At 40.4% G+C, this 15748-nt stretch overlaps 1 long non-coding RNA gene across 3 annotated transcripts; it reads right to left on the bottom strand.

Annotated features, from left to right (window-relative positions):
- Positions 1 to 12804: 12804 nt before the first annotated feature.
- LOC124462538 lies at positions 12805 to 15391 on the bottom strand. 3 transcript variants are annotated; one of them, XR_006955447.1, is made up of 4 exons: positions 15286 to 15391; positions 14888 to 15047; positions 14110 to 14183; positions 12805 to 13552 (listed from the first exon to the last, which is right to left on the bottom strand). It is a non-coding gene; the product is annotated as an uncharacterized LOC124462538 (long non-coding RNA). The 3 variants fall into 3 exon arrangements; XR_006955449.1 differs by having other exon boundaries at positions 12808 to 13552; positions 14961 to 15047; positions 15261 to 15338; XR_006955448.1 differs by having other exon boundaries at positions 12810 to 13552; positions 14961 to 15047; positions 15286 to 15386.
- Between the last annotated feature and the right edge of the window lie 357 nt (positions 15392 to 15748).

The raw sequence follows: 15748 nt of genomic DNA, 5'->3' as shown, positions 1-15748 counted from the left end.
TCCCAATAATTACCGGCGTTCTATAGCCTACATTATCCCGCTTATTACACGGCTACTTGCCAACAAAAATAACTTAACACAGTGTGTCTTTTTACAATGTATTTGTTACCATTCGTATTGTTGATCAGCAGAGAAATAGTTTGCCAAAGACGTTGAACTTCATAGACTTTGAACATTCTTTAGGCTTCAAATCAGCTGATGTCGCTAAGCAACAGAGTACACTGGGGTTGAAAAGTTAGATTAGATGCAATTTCCCGCATTCTGGTGCATTTACCACAACTATTTACCGTAGTTGTTATACATATACTGAGGGGCTGGACATTAAAATATTTTGAAAACTAAACTTCCCAATAAGTAATGGGACATCTTCAACTACCTGTCACCTTTCAGCACTCACCTTAGCAACAGAGCTGTCTCCACTGCCCCTGCATGCTGCCCCTGCCTCTTACTCACTCTCTACCACCTATATCAGGAGACAAGGAGATGCATTGAGCATTCTTTCATAATTGATAATAATAAGCTTAATGTAGATTTTTCATATGAAGACTTCTGAGATGTAAATCATGTTATCAGCATATGAAATTCACAATTGGTATAGGTTTAGTAGCCTAATAATTATGTAGGCTACATGAAAAAAAATGCATCACCCTAAAGCATGACTGAACAGTTCAGAAATTATCAAATTTGTGTTCAAACCTGTAGTCTTTTCCACAGATCACATCCTTAGGATGTAAGCTTTCAGATAAAACATATACCCTACTCCATTTACCAATCCTGAATTTATTATGCATGGGCAGCATACTAATATGGAGAGATGGACGTGTCTCTTGTCTCATTAGATAACATCCTGAGGGTATAAACTTTCAGATGATATATGGTTCTAATGGTTGAATCAGTTTTGCCTTCATGTTAAAGACTAACATGTACCAATTAAATTCTGCTAATTGCCAAAACTACAAGTTGAGCAACCTTATTGAAATTGGAAGACACTTCTGAATTTTTTTTTCTTATTTTTTTCAGTCGTTAGAAAAAGTAGCATGTTAGCTAAGGTTAACTCCAGATTAGCTCACGGTTGTTATGGCACACCATAATACCATATAACACCAGCAATTTCTTTTGTAGCTACTTGGAAAAAACATCCTCTTTCTGCCTGAAACAGACGCTTAGGTCTGAACACGGCCAAAAGCACAACATATTTCAGACCCAGATTAAGAAATCAACAAATGCTGTTCCACTTGTAATGGGTAAATAAAGTATGGTATTACCTAGTGCTAGATGTAGGTAAAAAGCTTACCTAGCTAGCAATAATCATAATGCTTGCAGAAGGATCTTTGTCTTATAAGGGTGCTTTGGCCACTGAAGGGAAAACTGGGCAACTTTGACTTACTTTCCTCTTCCTTGAAAAAACCCTCCTTATGTCCATCTCGTCTGTGGAACAGTCATGTCTGAAGTGCTACTAGCTACAAGCGCGATGCGTCGATCAAAGAGTATGGGAGTTGAATCTGCGTGGTGGATGATGTTTTTCTAGAAAACGTGGAGTGGAATTCTATTGCTATGGGTATTCAAAAAAAAAAATATGCTGACCCGCTGGCTGTCTTCACAATCGCCATATCTTTAAAACACTGCTGTCCATTTAGATGTAGAATTGACCCTGGTACGAAATTAAGAAAATACTCACCAGACGCAGATCGACAGTTGACCGCAGTAGCGGTTAGAACCGAAACTGTACTGTCTAGTGGTACGTGCCAGTGCCTCCGCTGGCACAGGACAGTAGCTAGTGGTACAGGCCAGTGCCTCCGCTGGCACAGGACAGTAGCTAGTGGTACAGGTCAGTGCCTCCGCTGGCACAGGACAGTAGCTAGTGGTACGTGGCAGTGCCTCCGCTGGCACAGGACAGTAGTTAGTGGTACGTGACAGCGCCTCCACTGGTACATGACAGTCACTGTTCTGTTGATAGTGGTACGCAAGTGTCTCGTGGCCAGTGGTGACTGGTCATTAGGGGCAGTGCCCCACCTGTTATCAACAGAAAGAACTGCAACAAAATTATGTTATTTTTAATTTCTCGAACATTTTTATTTTAGTTTACTTCGAATAATTTACTATCTATGAATATAGCGTATTCCTAAATTGTTTTGTTTCATTCGTTTGTGTTAAGATTTTATTTCATGTTCATTGGTCCCTGCCTTGTTGCTTCAGACTGCGATCTGCCTATTCGAGTTAGCATAGGCTAATCGTGAAGGTGGGGCTCTGGAGGGGCTAGCCCTTCTCTCACAATGCAATGTACATTGGACGTGGGATTAGTACACATGCTCAGAATGTAATGTAATGTAAAGTAGATCACACAAATTTGATGCTAGTGGGGCTGAGAGCCAGTTGCCCCACCACAGCGTCATTTCGTATTTCAGACCTGATTGGCTATCTGTCTTTCTGGCGCCAACATTAGTCAGCAAAAAGGAGAGCGTGGTGGGGCTAGCCCCTCTCTCACAATGCAATGTACATTGGAGGTGGGAAAGTATTAATACGCATGCTCAGAATGTAATGTAATGCAATGTGGATCACACAAATTTTATGACAAGTGGGGCTGAGAGCCGGTTGCCCCAATACAGCGTCATTTTGTATTTCAGCCCTGATTGGCTGCTTGTCGCCAACATTAGTCAGCAAGAAGAGCGAGGAGACGTAGCTAGATTGTCTTAGCTAGCTTGTTAGCTTCACAAACACCAGATAACTTGAGAAAATGAATAAAGTGGATTTCATACTTGAACACCGGTTGTAGGTACCCTTATATACCCTATAAACCCTTGATTTGGAGGAGAAAGTTGAAGTAAAGCAACTTAAGTGGTGCCCATCAGCCACAATATTGTCATCGCTCAATCTGATGGTAAAAGTAACCGCAGATTTAACGTGGAGGGTTTTTGAAAAAAGAGTGGCTAACGGTTAGTCTAGTTAGCATACAAAAGAAGGCACCTTTCTCTTCAAGTGAGCTCTCAGCCTTGGTGAGTGAAAGCATATTTTATCATCCTGCCTTTGTGGTGCTGGTCTGTGCATTGGTCATATTATGGGGCTGGATCGATAGATAAAGGTGGTGACGTGTCAGTGCTTATCTTAGCATAGAATTGATCTGTATCCCTAAAAAGTTGTATTTCTGCTTCGTTGTGGCCTTCCTGTTGTGTTGAGCTCATTGCTGTATGCGCATGGCCCTATAGGCACATTGGTTCTGAGCTTGGTTGCATTCCTAATTTAGGTTTGTAAATATGACAGTGGTAATTTTACATGTGTGTGAGAGACAAGGAGAGCAATTACACAAGAAGGTCTCTCTCCAGTTTGTGTACTACAACACCTGGTAGAAGCAAGCCGCTGTCGTTAAAAGTGTTGTGTGGAGCCACGCTGTTTGTTGACGTGTTAAATAAACACATCAGTAGCAAGAGGGACTTTTGTAGCTTACTGGTATCCTATATTTTGAAATGTTTTTTGCCCCATCAATTTTTTACATATAAAAATGCCACTGCTCGTGGCAGTTGCATTGGGTGTCTTGCAGCTTTTGTTTACTGTCATGTCGACTAACTTCCCCGCGGGCATTTTAGAATAGGCTATAAACTTTTATTTAAAAAAATAAGTTAAACTGTTCGTGCTAACAGACTCCATACCATACGTTTGATGTCTCACTACAAGCTCACCATACAAAGTAGTCAATTTAGACATTATATTGCACATAGTGTAATGGTGTGACTGTAAAGCAGACTTGTACACACGAAATGAATTAGTAACACATTTTTTATTCAGAGAAACTGAATTTAAGCGTGCACATGAGCCACCGTTGTAGACTCTCCTACGTCTCTAATGCACATCCTTGTGTTGTTATCAGCGCCTCCTAGTGCCGTTTATAATTAATAGTAATAACTGAAGTCAATGCATGTACATTACTACATTTGCATTTCGATACTTTTGAGTAAATATAGTTGTTAATAATAGTTTGTTATTTTCATATGAAGAACCATGTCAATAAATGACACCCTATGATTGCAAATGTACTTCCTGGGTTTTATACTGGAAACTACAAACTCTCCTGGATACAAATCTGTTTAAATCACTCACTCATTAAATCACCTAAGATATCTTTATCACAACTGAAGTTACATTTTAAAGTCGACCTGTGTCAAAAAGTGGTATGGGAGAAAATCCTTTTGGTCGTAATGACGTTGTGAATGTAAATGTCAGTTTAAGTATAGGGTTATAACTAGAGCTGTCAAACGATTAAAATATTTAATCTCAATTAATCGCATTAATGTCATAGTTAACTCGCGATTAATCTCAATTAATCGCACATTTGTATCTATTTTAAATGTCCCTTGATTTCTTTTTCATCCATTCTTTTTTCAAATTGTAATGCTCTTATCGACATGGAAAAGTGGTTCGGATTGCTTCGTGCAAATGTTTTTTTTTTAATTGAAAACAACATTGCAATTGCCTGGCTTTGACGAGCAGGCGGAGAATTCGCATCAGCTGTGTGCTTGGCCATCAAAATTGTATTTTAAACTCCACGACGTGCTGCGATGATAGCCCAGTTCACAACGACAGAACACACTGATCACTTTGGTCTTGTCAATGGAACCATTTGGCAACCTTTTAAAAGTAAACTTTCCATTCAGAATCTTATTGGCATCCATTTCGGCTTCTGGCGCTGGCAATCAACTCAAAACATAACGTTAGCCTACTACCAGAGAATGTCTAATATCCATAAACGGGCTTCTGCTACGACTGTTTAGCCGGCTCGCAAGCCTAAACAAGTGGGTGTGGCGTGTCTGTTGTTTTGTTTCCGGTCTAGCTAGATCCGGTGTGGTATTGTAGTTTTTCTAACGTCAGTGGTTGTTGCAACAGAATGTGAAAAAAAACTACAAAGTTTGCTAGGTCAAAAAGAGCGTTAATCGCGCGATAAAAAAATTGACGCCGTTAATTTGGGTTTGCGTTAACGCCGTTAATAACGCGTTAAACAGACAGCACTAGTTATAACTTCTCAGCAAGTTATTTCATTGATTAGTTGTTATGGGCTGCTGCAGCACTCAAAAGAGCAGGCAGACATTGCTTGAAAATCTTGCAAGCTGAAAGGTCCAAGTAATCATATACTTTTTGTACATTACAATGAAGTTTAGGGTGTTAACAATACAAAACATCAAAAATCTCAATTTTGACAGAAAACGATTTTCGATCTTTTATGGCTACAATGAGCGGCCGCGACATCCACGGGTTTCCGCAGGCCGCCACACATATTTAAAAAATAAAAGTTAATAGCCTGTTCTCCTATTCTAAAATGGCCGCGGGGCAGTTAGTCTCGATGACAGTAAACAAAAGCTCCAATACACCAAATGCAACTGCCATGAGAAACTTGCGTACCACTATCAACAGAACAGTAACTGTCCTGTACCAGTGGAGGCGCTGTCACGTACCACTAGCTACTGTCATGTGCCAGCGGAGGCACTGGCATGTACCACTAGCTACTGTCCTGTGCCAGCGGAGGCACTGGCATGTACCACTAGCTACTGTCCTGTGCCAGCGGAGGCACTGGCCTGTACCACTAACTACTGTCCTGTGCCAGCGGAGGCACTGGCACGTACCACTAGCTACAGGACAGTATAGTTTCGGTTCAAACTGCCTCTCATTGACTGAGTGACAACACTGTTGACAACTGTTGTTGCTTACGCAATCGTCAATGGAGGCTGACAGGCTCTCACGTAGCAAACAAATCAACGTTTTTACAGCAACCTATATTAAAATCGCACTACCTGGCTGTTTTCACAATAGTCATATCGTCATAACATTTCCCTCTTTCTGTTTTTTAGTGTAAAATTGAACTATAAAATTAGCTACAAAAAATACTACTATGACGCTTTATGGCATGGCTGCCGCCTAAAAGACGAGGCGGTTTCACGGGCGACCTGCACCCGCTCAAATTTCAAAGACTGTCACGACCTGGTATTTTTTACTCGCAATCCAAGCTTCAATTTGCAAGCCAGAAAGTCTACCACGTTGTATCCATGCGTCGTTGTTGACGTGGTGACATAGCTGCTAACGTGTGTTGACGTGGTGACGTAGCTAGCACAGGTTACCCTTTGTCGACAAAAGGCACTTTGTCCCCACAAAAACGTTGTAACCTCCTAAACTGTGCAACGGAACGTAAATCCAAATACAAGCAACGCAATCGAGACCAAGACGAACATTTTGACACAGGCGTTGTCTATGTAGTCCAAATATTGACTGAGCCTTAGGGGGGCAAAAATAAAAATTAATATATATGTGAGATAACAATGGTTTGTGCTGCCGAAGGCAGGCACACCCCAATTACCCCAAGAGCTCAGGAGCATTAAGGTGGGGTTGCATAATGTAAACTGATACCTTGGCTACTTTTGAACGGTTTAATGAATTTGTGAGGACATTTTTATTAAACTAATCAAAACTATTTACTTTTTGTTTTCTTTCCTGATTTGTGCAGAGGAAAAAACTGTCAAAATGTCCTGGATTAAAAAAAACAGATACTACTGAGTGGTTAGCCTGCTATGAGAGATCATCCTATTTGCATTTTTATTTTCTTCTTTAAGACTGCTCATTCTTTCACTTAATTAAAATGAAAACGAAAAAGACATTTGAAATTTAATTTTCAAAATATGCCCCAGCAAATAGATACCAAGATTCAATTTGAAATGTACAATTTTAAAATGAAAATGCATTTCCAGAAATGCATTTTCATTTTAAGAATGTGGCTGCAAAATCGTAACCACAATTCAAATGCATTTCCAGAAATGCATTTTCATTTTCAAGAACGTGGCTGCAAAATCGTGACCACAATTCAAATTCAAATGCATTTCTGGAAATACATTTTCATTTTCAGAACGTGGCTGCAAAATCGTGACCACAATTCAAATTCAAATGCATTTCCAGAAATGCATTTTCATTTTAAGAATGTGGCTGCATTATTTGACTCGTAAATAAAATTAGTAATCAATCATCCTATTTGCATTTGCATTTTCTTCCTCAAGACTGCACATGTTATGCCATAATCAAAAAGAAAACAGAGCGGACATTGCATTTTCATTTTCATGTTCTGCCCGCAAAGAACTACCCATAATTCGAAAACGAAAATGCATTCTGAGCGGCGCAGCAGAGTGACGTCAGTAGCCGCTCTTCTTCAGCTCCCTGCTGACCGAGCTACCCATCTTGTTCGGTAGGGGGCGGTGTGCACATACGCATTGCATTACATGGCAAATGTCCCGGGAAATTGATTGAATTGCCGGGTCTTTAGAGGACGCATCACAGATCATGGCGCTCCCTCAAATTGTGCAGACACTGATAGAGTTAGCTGAGCTGGTAGAAACTAATAACATATCTGAGTCTGATGCCCGTGACCGAGAAGAAGCGAAAGAAGTCACAGAGAGCTTGGCTGCATACTCTGCCGTCACAGACGTACACATGGTTGCATGGTAGCCATGAGGTTGCCATAGTAAACCTCTCTTCAGTCCTGGAACGGCTGGATGCTGTGAAGCCTCAAATGAGAAGGGGACGACCAACCATCTACATTCCGTTCGAGTCCATCGAAAACTATTTATTAGATGGTTTAAAAATAAAGGACATAGCGGAGCTGTTCGGCGTAAGCCACCAGACCATCCGTCGGAGGATGCAAAGCAACGGATTTATGGAGCTAGAAAGCTGACAAAAGTATATAAATTTGAATATGAAATATCTGAAATATTTGTTTGTCGAATTTCATAAAACTTAAATATTTTGCTGTTGAATATATAATATCTGAATTATTTGTATGCCAAATTTAATAAAACTGAATTATTTTGATCAAAAAATACACATTTCTAAAATTCAGATTCTTGAAATTCAGATTTCTGAAATTCAGATTCTCGAAATTCAGACTTCTGAAATTCAGATTTCTGAAATTCAGATTTCTGAAATTCAAATTCAGATTGCGGAAATTCAGATTTTGTCTGAACTAGGCCAAAGGTGAAACAGCTTGCATTCACAGGGAAAAGTAGACGATTTCAGAACGACCGAACTTTACCTCAGAACAAAAGCTAAGTTGCTCTGGAGGAACAGTATGGAGCAAATGCTTATGAAACTTGTGTCTTCTCCTTTGCCAAGATCGGCAGTTACTGTTACCAAGTGAGTCGAGACAGACTCGGAGGGCGGCGGAGACCGATGGAAGACGTGGAACAACTGGCAAAGCTATAGCCTATATATTTATGTTCCGTTGTTCTCTTTTCTGTGTTGGAGTTCTTTTAAGAGCTTGATGCCATCAACATCCAGCCTGATATAAAATCATGAACTTCAATTGTGTCTCTTAATTATTACCCACACAGAAAATCCAGGTTGAATCAAGTCACGCTAGCTACTGTATAGACCAATTATTTGTTTGTAAACAATCGGGATGCGCGCGCAATGTGGCTGCAGAAAACCGGGAAAGGATAGCATTTTAAATGGCAAAAGGACCACACGGATAATACAAATAGTTAGATTTAAAAAGACCAAAAGCGTCGAGGAGGACATTCCTTTAGGAGAGAAAGCGATTACCCAATGATCTGTCGCATCAGAATTTTGATTTGGGTCACGAAAGTCTTGAAATTTGAGTGAGAATGTCGCCCGGTACAGACCGCAGAGTCGAGCGGCAACCATGTCTTCACGTTATGTCACAAAGTTCATAATTTTACACTTTTACAGTCAATTCTACATTTAAAAAGTCGAGCAGGGCAGCTTTCAAGAGATATGGGAATTCTGCTTTTAGTCAGCTGGTCCGATTATTTTTCTGATTTGTTTCAACTGGCAATCTGAGAAAGACTACATCCCAGTTACACTGTTTTGACGTTAGCCTCAGTCAGACTCGCTCACTGGCAGTGTGCACAATGTTGTATTTCACTCCATTCTACACCAGAAACGTCAGGGAGGACTGCCTAATGTAGATACGAGTCTGGTGAAGATAGCCAGAATCTCGGATTTCTTTAACCTGTCTGTTTCATTCGTCATTTGCCTGAGAAAGCGACCTCCGTTAGCCAGGCTAGTTTTGCTCGATCACTTGGACAGGCTATTTAAGGGTATCGGGGTGACTTTTGTGCATAGACAAGTGAACGTAAATGTATTTGTCCAAAGGCCAAGAGCCTCAAAAAGTTAATATCAAGCCCTGCAATCCAGTGGCCAGAGATATATGATGACCTGAACGACACTCCAAGAGTAGTAGAACGGGGAGAAGTTTGTCTTTTGCAACCCACATGCGCAGTTGAGCCTGCTTGACAGTTGTGTGACGTAGGGTGATAATTGGTCTATTGCTTATAGCCAATTTTGGATGGTCAAGCATATTTTTCATTGTCTCCTTATTCCTATCAAAGTCAATGTTCAGCCTATAGGCTATGTTCATTTGCTAAGTAACATTTCATATCGGTTATGGATAGTGAAATATTTGCTTTCTGAGAGATCGGACATAGCCAGCATATAAGGAGTTATCTATCAGAATATATCTGTAGTGCGGCCGGGTGTGATTTGATTCATCGTCCACACATCGTCTGGAAGTCAGTTTCGATCAAATACCAACAATCTCCATACTACATCTTGCCGACGTATCTTCTACACATTGGGCCAACGTCGGCAAGACGTATGTGTGCTATCCCAGATGATCTGGGTCTTCCTCAAACTAGCAACTCAGTTTGTTCTACTCGGTCGGGCATCAGACTCAGATATATTATTAGTTTATACCAGCTCAGCTAATTCTATCAGTGTCTGCACAATTTGAGGGAGCGCCATGATCTGTGATGTGTCCTCTAAAGACCCGGCAATTCAATCAATTTCCCGGGACATTTGCCATGTAATGCAATGCGTATGTGCACACCGCCCCCTACCAAACAAGATGGGTAGCTCGGTCAGCAGGGAGCTGAAGAAGAGCGGCTACTGACGTCACTCTGCTGCGCCGCTCAGAATGCATTTTCGTTCTTTGCGGGCAGAACATGAAAATAAAAATGCAATGTCCGCTCTGTTTTCTTTTTGATTACGGCATAACATGTGCAGTCTTGAGGAAGAAAATGAAAATGCATTTCTGGAAATGCATTTGAATTGTGGTCACGATTTTGCAGCCACGTTCTGAAAATGAAAATGCATTTCTGGAAATGCATTTTCATTTTTAAATTTTACATTTCAAATTGAATTTTGGTATCTATTTGCTGGGGCATATTTTGAAAATAAAATTTCAAATGTCTTTTTCGTTTTCATTTTAATTAAGTGAAAGAATGAGCAGTCTTAAAGAAGCAAATTAAAATGCTAATAGGATGATTGATTACTAATTTCATTTATGAGTCAAATAATGCAGCCACATTCTTAACTAATTTAATTTTAATTCTTAAAATTTTCAGAATTTTGGTCACGATTTGCTTCCATAGTACAGCCGCTGACTGCTAGCACAGCCACATAGCCAATATTTTTTGTCATACCAGTCCGTTTTAAACGAGCGGACAATTTTTGGTCCCTTTTGCTGGTGTAGTTCAGGCAAGGTTGGCATAGGGCCTCCCTCTTGCTAGCAACTCATTTTTGCCATTAAATCGAGCTTTGAAAAATTTCTTAGTTCTACAATATGGGGAGATACTGCTGCCGTCATTTTTACTTTGAATTTCGCGGGGATTACGCTTAGCTGGTGTAATGACGTCAGCTGCACAAATGTCCAGTAATATCTCGATTTTAATTGGTCCATGTTTGATACGTAACGTTGATGATTACTGGCATAACATATTTACGTGCAAAGGCACAGCAGAGTTGTGCCAGAGATTGTCTAAGAGAGAACTCCCACTCTCGGGAAACTTCCGGGTTCTGAACTGGTTGCAGTTCCACTCAAGTTCCATATGAGGGCGCTAACGGTCGAGTGCAGAATGAATGGAAGTCTATGGAGCTATACCCCTCAAAATCCACTTTTCTCAGGATATAATTTTTGGTCTAGTAATTTGAATTCTGAAATCGAAAGGGGAGGCAAAAAAAATACACACCGCGGGGTGTTGGATTTTTTAAGTCGCCTTTCTGTTCTAAAAAAACCTTTGAAAATGGCATTGACGTCATACACAACGTACAACCAGAGCTACTGCTTGACGGCAAGCTCTGGTTACTTCCACTTTTCTCTCGAGGCATAGACAACGCAGCTGACAGGTTAGGCTCTCCCTGTCAATACACATGCTAGAAATAGTTTTGGCTTGCTAATGTTGTTGCTAATGTTGCTAATGCTCTGACATTCTGGTTCTGCTTCTGATGCCATCAAGCGGGATCTCTGGTCGTAGTCAGTCCTTCACTAACCAATCAGCATTCGTTAGCAGAATGCTATCGTGTTATGGGCCACAACGACTTACCATGTAAGAAATCGAAAGGATATAAATACTCGTTCATTCAACTTTTGACTTGTAATCTATGTTGGACATGCAAAAACTACAATCAAATCTGAGATTTATCAACAACAATCAGGCGAAAGAGACAAATTTAGCCGTTTAGCTCCATAGACTCTGGACTGCTTTCGACCACGATCACCCCCAGTGGAACTCTGGTGGAACTGCAACAAAATTCGGTACCATGGGGCTTAATAGGGAGTGGGCAGGCTCTCCTTAAACAGGCTCTGGTTGTGCTTTTCGACGTACATGTTAAAGAATACAGGATCGAAGTGCGCATGCGCAACATGAGTTTTTCGTTGTCGTCCACAATGAATGGACAGTAAAAGCACTGCTTATTCTACCATTTTGTTGTAGGCTATTTGATTATGCGTAACTGCTACATTTGTCATCGTAACGTCTAAACAATTGGAATAACACACATATTGCATAAGAATAATCAGTAAAAATACAAATACAAGTTTATTAAATACAATTATTTAATAAACATTTTTACGTTTGAATTTTGGCAGGGTAGGCAGTGCCTACCTTGCCTACCCTGACTGCACGTCACTGCTGACAGCTTGTTCCGCCCCAGTTCAAAAATTCCATCTGCACCCCTGTTTATAGCGCTTGTCCCCATACTCGCTATGGCTTTTGGGTTGACACAGAGCCCGTTTAAGGAGAGCCGTGCCACTCCCTATTAAACCCCATTGTACCAAATTTGGTTGCAGTTCCACCAGAGTTCCGCTGGGGGTGATTGCGAGCGAGTGCATGTTGAATGGGAGTCTATGGAGCTAAACGGCAAAATTTGTCTCTTTCGCCTGATTGTCGTTGATAAATCTCAGATTGGATTGTAGTTTTTGCATGTTCAACATGGATTATAGGTCGAAAGTTGAATGAACGAGTACTTATGTCCTTTCTATTTCTTAGAAGGTGAGTCGTTTTTGCCCATAACACGCTAGCATTCTGCTAATGAATGCTGATTGGTTAGTGAAGGACTGTATACGACCAAAGCTCCCGCTTTATGGCATCCAAAGCGGAACCAGAATGTCAAAGCCCGTCTACGGGGAATGTTAAGATGGACTTTTTTTTCCCTAAGTGTTTTTTATCCGCAGCCATTTTTTTGGGGTTGCTGGCACTTTTATTTGCCTATAATTTTGTATGTACTGTGAAATTTACATGGGAAATAAATTGAATTTGAGTACTTGTTGTGTTCACGAATACAGGATACATAGTACAGTATTGCCACCTTAAAAAAACTAACAGCCAATGTCCCGCTCAATAGTGATAAATATCAATACAAATGACAAAAATTATAAAATGTCTCGCAGATGTGCAAATTGTTCAAATAGCGGAAAAGAGTTGTCCTATTTCTTATTTCCCAAGGACGAAAAAAGGTAGCGTATGTGTTCCTGTGTATTGCCAGAGTCTATCTGAATTTAAGGGGTTCTCGTTAGAGGGAAAGTTGGCTAATGTCCAACTCAGCCAAGTTGCGTGGGCTACCACAGATCCCAATGATACGTGCTGGGAGGGGGGACTCTTCCATTACTGCATTAATGTTTTTTTTAGTATTTTAACTATGGTAACTAATTCACTGAATCAGCCTCTACAGACTGAATGGGTTTCTTCAGAGTTACCATATAATGTGGCCTAATGACATTGCATATGGAAGTCTACACATATCACTTAATCCTGAATCAAATTGATTTCTCTTTATCAGATGTTGAACATTGCAATGATTTATTAAAGGTGATATATTTACAGTTCTGCACCAAATAGAACAGCATATGAAAAGCATGAGAGATAAAGGGGTGCAGGGACAAGGGAGGGAAATTGTGGTGGAGACAGGACTGAGGAAGACACACGAAAGCACATTCACAGGTGCTACCCATAACTAACTACAACTAACCTAAAGAATGAAGGGGTGGGTGTGTATGTGTGTGTTAAGGATAGTGGGAGGGGGTGTCTCAACAGAATGACAACAATATGAACCTAAAATATAACAATTACATCAATACTACAATATGAACCTTTTCTACAATATACTATACCACTACACTACAATACATCATCATTGCACTATACTACCAACTACAGCTACATAATTAGGGTGGTGTGTTTGTAGGGGGTTGGAGGAGTAGGATGAAAGACATCACAGCATCAAGGTACAACTGTAGAGAAAAGAAAGGAAGAGGTGTTAGGGGAAATACAGAACTCTGTGCTCTCTAGGGAGCTTGATGACTGGTGTGCATACAGTTTACGGAGAATACAACCATAACACAATGGCGGTTCAAAAACAAAAAGGAACAAACAGATAGTGAAGAACAAATGTGAAAACAGAAGAAGCTAGCGAAGAAGAGCTAGTGAATAACCAATGTGTGAGAATAGGATAATATTAATTTGTGAGAGAAAAAAAAAAAACAAATCTAATTCACGTTTCCATTTAAGGAGAAGGAGATGGCTCATAAATATAAGACGGGAGGACCTCAGACTAACCATGTCACATGAGGAGCTAGTACAGGGAGGATATGTGGTGTGTGAACTACACTTCGAGGAATGCTTCCTTGTAAAAGTGAGTTGTGTAGTTTAAAGGAAATGACAATCCAATTAATATATAAAATATAATAACATAATATCCAATTACTGATACAAATAAATACAATTACTAATATTCACAATTTTCTTTGTGTCATGTTTTTAAACAGCATAATGTAAAACATGTACTTACCAGCGATGCCATCCCCTACATTGGTTGATTGCATCAACCCCCTGCCACCTTCTGACTCTCCTCCTGTAAAAAAGCTGAAATGAAGTCAAGGTAAGAATGACAATTGAGGACAAGATATGACATTTTCAGGAACATTATCATTACATTTCATTTACAGGAACATTAAATTAAATGAATTAACATTAAATGATCCATTGAGATTAATTGACTGTTTTAATCCTCCAAAAGCTGAAAGAAGGCACTCTGAGGAGCAGGTAAAAGAGAGGGACATTCTAGAGACAGAGAAAAAAACTGTGGAGACACCTGAAGGCATAGAGGATATGACAGAGGAGGGAGCAGTAGCAGAAGGAGGAGAAAGAGAAGGAGCAGAAGGAGAAAGAAAAGGAGAAAGAGCAGAAGGAGAAAGAGAAGGAGCAGTAGCAGAAGGGAAAGAGGAAATAACTCAAGAGGGACCAGAAAGAATAGAAAAAGACACAATTGAAGGGACAAAATCAGGTGACCATTCTCCTAAGCAGCCTTCAACAAAGGGTCAAGGTTTATTCAATTTCTAGATTGTGACTAGCATTTTCACAGAATCAAATAAAAGATGCACTTTGTTATTACAGAGAATTGCAGAACTAGAGGCAACGGTTGCACGGCTGAAAAAAGAAGGAAGCCTAAGTCTAAACAACCCAAGTAATGGAATTCTAAGTCTGTGCACCACACGTAGGGCTAGCGTGACGTAACATGAATACAAAGAAAAGTTTAGTTTAACCCCTAGACAAATTCAAGCTTTTACCTCCCGTCCCGTAACACTGCATTTGGAATAAAAAATCTTTGTTTTTACAAAATCTTTCAATCTTAACACCTACATCCTGTTCTTCCGTAGTCCTCATGAAATTCTGGAACAGATGCTGCAGAGCTGTCCTGAAGGCTGCCGGAACTTCATTAAGGCACAACTGTCAGAGGTTGGGAAAAAGGGGAGAGGAAGGAGGTTAAGCAAACCTCTGAAAGACCTGGGGCTGCAGATACTACACAGCAGCCCAAAGGCTTATAGATGCTTAAGAAGCATGTTTGCTCTACTTTTCAGAACCACAATCCGCAAATACATTACAGGACGTGTGGGATACTTCTCGGTAAATACCAATGTAACATAGACTGCTTTACATTACCCAGCTTCACAATTTCAAAACATACATGAAACTGTTCCTTTAACTTGCTTGTTCCAACAGCCAGGCTTCCTGCAAGGAATCATTTCCCAAATGGGAGTGATCGCCTCCACCATGACCCCTGCAGAAAGAATGTGCACTCTTGTTTTAGATGAGATGGCCATCAAGAGGCAATTTGACTATGAAAGGAAACATGATGCCATGTATGGTGTGTCTCCATCAGGCCATGCTGCAAAGCAGGCAATGGTCATCATGGTTAGGGGCATTTTGGGGAAGTGGAAACAGGCAAGCCACCAGCAACACATTGTTTTGTTGTTCTGACCAACAAGATGTATTTATTTTTGCTCTGTATATTAAACATACTTACCAGAAACGTTCTCCTTCAACAGGCCATAAGCTATTTCTTCTCCCCCAGTTCCATGCCAGCCGTGGAAATTACCAGCAGCATTAGGGATGCCATTGGGAACATAGAACACATAGGGCTGACAGTA

The sequence above is a fragment of the Hypomesus transpacificus genome, unplaced genomic scaffold (assembly GCF_021917145.1).
Source record: "Hypomesus transpacificus isolate Combined female unplaced genomic scaffold, fHypTra1 scaffold_224, whole genome shotgun sequence".
NCBI lineage: Eukaryota > Metazoa > Chordata > Actinopteri > Osmeriformes > Osmeridae > Hypomesus > Hypomesus transpacificus.
The sequence above is the reverse complement of the archived record's forward strand: the minus strand, read 5'-3'. Positions and strand labels throughout refer to the sequence as shown.